General features: G+C 35.5%; 1 non-coding gene across 1 annotated transcript; it reads right to left on the minus strand.

The window, feature by feature from the left end:
• Positions 1-2,776: 2,776 nt before the first annotated feature.
• On the minus strand, positions 2,777-2,880 carry LOC122110872. Its single transcript, XR_006147935.1, has one exon. It is a non-coding gene; the product is annotated as a U6 spliceosomal RNA (small nuclear RNA).
• Between the last annotated feature and the right edge of the window lie 4,228 nt (positions 2,881-7,108).

Raw genomic sequence — 7,108 nt, forward strand, 5'->3', positions numbered from 1 at the left:
ACTGAACATGCTAGCCCAAGCTTTGTAAATTTTACTTATCATTTCAGAGAACGTGGTTTTATAACCTTCTGGTCATAATTGTGTTATCTCAGCTGTAATGTATTTTATTTTCTCTTGGATTGGGTTTAGTATGTACCTTTCCCCCCTAAGATAGAAGATTATGTTACTGATTTGAGATCTTTATTGTTGTAGGTATTTACAAATTTAATTCCCTGTAGCACTACTTCTGCTACATATTTAACTTTGATAAGTTGTTTTTTCATTTTCATTCAACTGAAGATATTAACAAAATTTTTGTTCTCTTGTAACCTGAGAAGCCACTCTATTTAATTTTAGTCTTAAAAATCTGTTCAGATTTGTTTTATGGCTAAATGTGTGGTATATCTTGGAAAATACTTGGAGTTTACTTTAGAAGTATGTGCATTCTGCTATTTGCACTACAATCTAGTATAAAGACTTGTTAAGTGCAGTTAGTTCATACTGTTGTTTATGTCTTGCACTTCCTGCCTAATGTTAGTGTAGTGTTTTCTTTCCATTAACAAAAATGAGATGTTGAAGTCTCTAACTACCATTGTTAAAGTATTTTATTCTTCAATTCTGTCAGTTATTGCTTTATATTTTTTATATTTCTATTCTTAGACATATATATATATGTTTATAACCAATGTATCTTCTTGATCAATGAATGCATTTTTATTATGTCCTTTACTCATATAACAATTTTGTTTTAGTGTAGCCTTTACATTGAAAACGTTATTACAGAGTGTCTAATATAAGATAAAATGCATAACATTTAAAATTTTTAAGCTTACTAAAATAATTATGAATCCAGAATGTCACTTAGTAATAGAATATAAACATTTCATCTTCCTTTGTTGCTCTTTTATTCCCCTGCCTACCTTTTCACAGAGGAAGCTGCAACAGTGAATTTTGTTTAGTCATTCTCTGCCTTTTAGAAAGTTTGTTAAACTATAATAATTCAACTAATTTTTTTTTATTTATTTTCATTTATGTAGAGATTCAAACTGTTAAGTCATGCATCATTAAATGATGGAGATATGTTCTAAGAAATGTGACATTAGGCAGTTTTGTTGTAGGAACATAATAGAGTGAATAAATGAAAATATCATTAGACAATAGATATCTTGTTAGACCACCTTCATATATACAGTTTTTAAGTAAACTTTGTCATCTATAACCATTTGTATTTTGTGATTTACATCAATTAGAGTGATTTTTAAGATTCACATCTATTTTAGTATGGTTTGTTGATATTTGTAAGTATTCTTTCTTTCTTTTTTTTCTTTTTTTTTTGTCTTGTCAGTCATGGGGCTTGACCTCTGGGCCTGGGCACTGTCCCTCAGTTCTTCAGCTCAAAGCAAGCACACTACTACTTGAGCCACAGGACCACTTCTGGTGTTCTGGTGGTTAAATGGCAATAAGAATCTTACAGACTTTCCTGGCCAGACTGCCTTTGAACCAAGATCCTCAGATCTCACCCTCCTGAGTAGATAGTATTACAGGTGTGAGCCAGGGCACCTGGCTAGTCTATTCTTAGGTATTATTTATTTACCACTTTTACTAATGATGGAAATTTGAATTATTTCAAGTTGTATTTATTACTTTCATATTGAGTACCATACTGTTTACTTTCTTTTATCATCCATAAGTTTTTCTTGGACTACATGTGAGAATTTTCCCAAGGTTGTACTACCTTCTAAGTAGAGTAGCCATTATTACATGTAGTAACTTGTATTTAAATGCTTCTGATTTAAATGAAAACTTAGAAGTTCTTAATTTTTCTTTTAATAGCCACATAAGATAGTGAACAAATCAGACAACACAGAAATAGAAACTAGTTCAATAGAATGCCTTTCTTCTAACATTATGCTTTTTATTTTTTAAAAAATTTATTTCTTTTTATCTTTGGCAGTCCTGGGGCTTGAACTCAGAGCCTACGCACTGTCCTTGAATTTATTTTGCTCAAGGCTAGCACTCTACCACTTGAGCCAGAGCACCACTTCCTGGTTCTTTTGTTTATATGGTACTGAGGAATCAAACCCAGGGCTTCAAACATGCTAAGCAAGTAAGTACTCTACCATTAAGCCACATTCCCAAGCAGCATTATGCTTTTTAAAATGTGCTTTGTAGGGCTGGGAAGGTGGCTTAGTGGTAGGTCGCTTGCCTTGCATGCCTGAGGCCCTGGGTTTGATTCCTCAGCACCACATAAGCAAAAGGAAAAAAGCCGGAAGTGGCGCTGTGGCTCAAGTGGTAGAGCGCTAGCCTTGAGCTGAAGAGCTGAGGGACAGCGCCCAGGCCCAGAGTTCAGGCCCCACGACTGGAACCCCCCCCCAAAAAAAATGTGCTTTGTAGCTGATCTGTAAATTATCACTGATCTCCAAAAAAAAAATGTTAAAATTAAGATCTTTTACTGTATTTTATTGTAAAACTACAGTACAGATGGGTTACAATTACATGAGTAAGGAAATGAGTATATTTCCTATTGAGCATTGCTACCTCCTCCTTTGTTTTTGCCATCCCTTCCCTAGCCACCTTCCCAACTCCCTGCCCCCTGCCCCAAGTTGTAAAATTTCTTTTTAACCTAGTGTCTTCTACATCTCATTGTTACAGTGGGTTAACCTCTATCCTTATTTAAGCATTTTGTTATTTTCCTTCCCTTCCCCCAATTAGAAAAATGTATATACAGGGCACTAGAATCAAATACAGTGAAAACAGGGTTATACCAGGGGGAAGAACATACAAAAAAAAACCCCACAAAAATACGGAACGCTTCACAAATTTGCATGTCATCCTTGCACAGGGACTATGCTAATCTCTTTATCATTCCAATTTTAGTGTGTGTGCTGCCCAAGCAAGCACAAAAAATTACGATTCTTTAGAAACTTATAGAAAGTTGACATTGTGCAACATCCAAGCAGCCTGATGAATTGGTAATTCATTTTTGTAATTTAGTAATTTAGAATTCTGTTACTCATCTTGATCATTCTTTATGGATACTGATAAGGGAAAGATTTGAAATAAAATATACATGTTTTCACAATGAATAGTTAAAGAAACACTACTCGAATGTATCTTTAGATAGCGTTGCAGGATGATGACTTTGTAAGATTAAATTCTGTGTTTTTAAAATCCTCATACTAAGTTCTATTTTCATCTTCAGGATTTGATACTTTTTACTGTTCATCTGTTTTTCCACCTTTTATAATTGTAAACTTCCTGCCACTGCTGTTTATATTGAAGTGTTGGTATGTGGTATCTGTAGAATGTCTTTTTACAGTTATATTTTTCATTTCATAAGTTATTAATGAGGTTACATGTGTTAATATGTATATAGTATATTTGAGTCTACTATGGATTCTTGGGATTTTAATATGTATATAGTATATTTGTGAGTCTACTATGGATTCTTGGGATTTCTTTATATATTCTACATACTGATATACTGCTGATGTATAATGTATATATTTTTTCCTAGATATATAGATAAGTGTATAGATAGATAGATGTTTGGTTTGGTATCTTTGAAGAGCAAAAGTTTTAAATTTTTACTAAAAATTATCTTGTAAGCTAGGTGCCTGTGGCTCACACCTACAATCCTACAATCCTCAGGAAGCTGAAATCTGAGGATCATGGTTCAAAGCCAGCCAGGGCAAGGAAGTCCATGAGACTCTTATCTCCAATAAATCACTCAGAAACCTGGAAGTGGTGCTGTGACTCAAGTGGTAGAGTGTTCACCTTGAGCTGAAGAGCTGAGGGTCAGTACCCAGGTTTTAGAGTTCAAGCCTCATGACCCCCCCAAAATTTTTTTTCTTGTAGCTTCTTTTTGCTCTGTTTAAGAAATCCTGTTTATTTTTTTATTTGTTTAAAGTGTGTGTGTGTATGTGTGTGTGCATGCACATGCATGCCAGTAGTGGGGCTTAAAGTAGGCCCTGCAATCTTGCCTGGCTTTTTTTGCTCCACACAATGCTCTACCATTTGAGCCTCAATTTCCACTATTCCACTTCAGGCTTTTTGCTGTTTAATTGCACATAGAGTCTGATGGCCTTTTCTGCCTGGGTTGGCCTTAATCCATCACTTTTTAGCCTCCTGAGTAGCTAGGATTACAGGTGTGGATCCACCAGTACTGGGCTAACTTTTATAGTTTTCTTTCACCTTTAGGTCTTTTTAGTTCTTTGTAGGTTTTTGTTTTCTTTAGTTTTATTTTGGTTTGGTATGGTTTTGTTGATACAGCATTTAAAAAATTTTTATTTTATTGTAAAGATGTATAGAGGGGTTACAGATACATGACATTTCTTGTCAAACATTGTTACCCCCTCCTACTCTCCCTTTCCTTCCCTACTCCTCCCACCCCAAAGATGTAAAGTTCTTTTCCAACATAGTATCTTGTGAGTATCATTGTTGCCATGGGTCATCCTGTGTCCTTGTTTCAGCATTTTGTTATTCCCTTTCCGCTCTCCAAATTAGATAAATATATATGCAAGATGCAGGGTACCAAAATCAAATACAGTGACAACAGAGGATATATGATAGGGGGAAGAACATACAAAAGAAACAAAAAAAGTTCACATAGTACATTAAAAACAACAATGACAAAGAAAAACCTCTTTTGTCCATTTCTTGGGGTTCATTTTGGTTAGCATCATTTTATGTGGTCATATGTACATAGCTTTTGAGCTTTTTTATTCACCTGATAAGACTATCCTAGACGTATACTAATTATTGCAAATAAGGGAAACCATGGGACCTATATTTCTTTGAATCTGGCTTACTTCTCTTAATATGATTTTTTTCAAGTCTTTCTTTTTATTTTGTGTGTGTGTGTGTGTGTGTGTGTGTGTGTGTGTGTGTGTATGTGTATGTACACACATCACATTTTCTTGATCCATTCATCTACTGAGGGACATATGAGTTGTTTATTGCAGCATTATTCACCATAGCTAAGATGTGATACAACATTTTCAACTCAGGGCTACATACTTGCTAGTGAGGCAAGTACTGTACCATTTAAGCCATGGCTCTAGCTCTCTATGCATATTTTTATATAAGGATCTGTATTTTCTTTTTTTAATATGAAGATATAAAGATATTGTACAGAGGGGTTACAGTTACATGAGTAAGGTAGTGAGTACGTTTCCTATCCATCATTGTTTCCTCCTCCTTTGCTTTTCCCCTACCATCCCTCCATCCCCACCTCACCAACTCCTCTCTCTATCCTCCCCTCCCAAGTTGTAAAGTTCCTTTTCAACAAAGTATCTTGTACATATCATTGTTACAATGGGTCAACCAGTATCCTTGTTTCAGCATTTTGTTATTTTCCTTCCCCTCCTCAAATTAGAAAAAAAGGTGTATACAAGATGCAGGATACCAGAATCAAATACAGTGAAAACAGGGGTTATATCATGGGGGAAGAACATACAAAAAAAAAAAAAAACAACAAAAATTCACATAGTACATTCAAAACAACAGCGACAAAGAAAAAACCTCTTGTGTCCCCATCTTGGGGTTCATTTCACTTCAACCACTTTGGTATGGAGGTTCCTCAAAAGACTACACATAGAGCTCCCCAATGACCCAGCAATCCCACTTTTGGGCATTTACCCAAACCATCACAAACAAGGCCACACTAAAGCTACCAGAACAACTGCATTCCTCCCAGCATTATTCACCAGAGTGGAGATATGGAACCAACCCCGATGCTCCTCAGTAGATGAATGGATCAAGAAAATGTGGTGTGTGTATGTGTGTATGAATTCTGTGCCTCCATCAGAAAGAATGACACCACCGCCCCATTTGTCAGGAAATGGAAAGACTTGGACAAAACTGTTTTTTGTAGTTGTTGTTTTATTTTTGTGAGAAGATTTTTTAACTTTTGACTTAACTACTTTGGTCATCGTGTTAAGCAGGCTTTTGGGGACCAAATACTTGACATAAATTAAGGGAGGAAGAATTTAACTTACTGTTTTCAGCCCGTGGCTGCTTGTTTTGTTGCTGCTGGGTCCCTTATAAGGTTGAAGATCATAGTGAGAATAACATAGTAGAGCAAAACAGCTCAGCCAAGTAAAACAGAGCATTCCTCTATGACCTACTTTCTCTCACTGTGTTCTTATGAAATCTCCATCCCTTCCAAAATAGTACCATCAATAAGGGACCAAGCATTGAACATATGCACCTATGTGGGGCTTTTGATATGCAAGCTATAACAGTCTTTAAAGTACTATTTAGGGCCTTAATTTATTCTTTTTAAAAGTTTTTTTTATTATTTTGTTTTTAATATAAAGATAATGTGCAGAGCGGTTATAATTACATAAGTCAGGTAATGATTACATATCTTTTTACACAATGTCACCCATTTACTCTCTCCCAGTTTAGTTTTTTTGTTAAATAATGCGTTTTAAAAATTCACATTTATTGCCTTGAAGTAAAGTCTTCCTATCAGTCTATATGTTCCATGTATAAGTTATTGCATTATACATATATAGTTATTTATTGAAAAAATGTTGTACAGAGGGGTTATAGTTACATGAGTAAGATAATGAGTACATTTCTTAGCAAGCATTGTTACCTCCTCCTTTGTTTTCCCCCTACCATCACTTCCCTCCCCTCCTCCCCAACTCCTCCCGCCCCCTCCCGCCGCCCCCCCTCCCTATCTCCCCATTGTAAAGTTTGTTGTCAACATAATGTCTTGTCAGCTGGGGAGGTGTCTCCTTGGTAGAGCTCTTGCCTTCCTGCATGAGGCCCTAGGTTCGATTCCTTAGTACCACATACACAGAAAAATCCAGAAGTGGCTCTGTGGCTCAAGTGGTAGAGTGCTAGCCTTGAGCAAAAGAGCTGAGAACAGTGCCCAGGACTGGTTCAAGCCTCAGTACTGGCAAAACAGAAAAGAAAGAAAAAAGTTTTGCTTGGAGCTCCAGTGATGCAATCAGTTATTGCATTTTATTTGTCACATCTAAAACTATTTACATTTCTTTTGTTTTTGATTCACTCTATATTTCTTTATTTTCTTCTACTTTTTATTATGTATTCCATTGACTTTAAATATTTTATTTAGATAGTTTTTCATTAATATTTAATCTTTTTTTTGTTATTG

The sequence above is a fragment of the Dipodomys spectabilis genome, unplaced genomic scaffold (genome assembly GCF_019054845.1).
Source record: "Dipodomys spectabilis isolate Male_0828 unplaced genomic scaffold, ASM1905484v1 ptg000081l, whole genome shotgun sequence".
Classification (NCBI taxonomy): Eukaryota; Metazoa; Chordata; class Mammalia; order Rodentia; family Heteromyidae; genus Dipodomys; species Dipodomys spectabilis.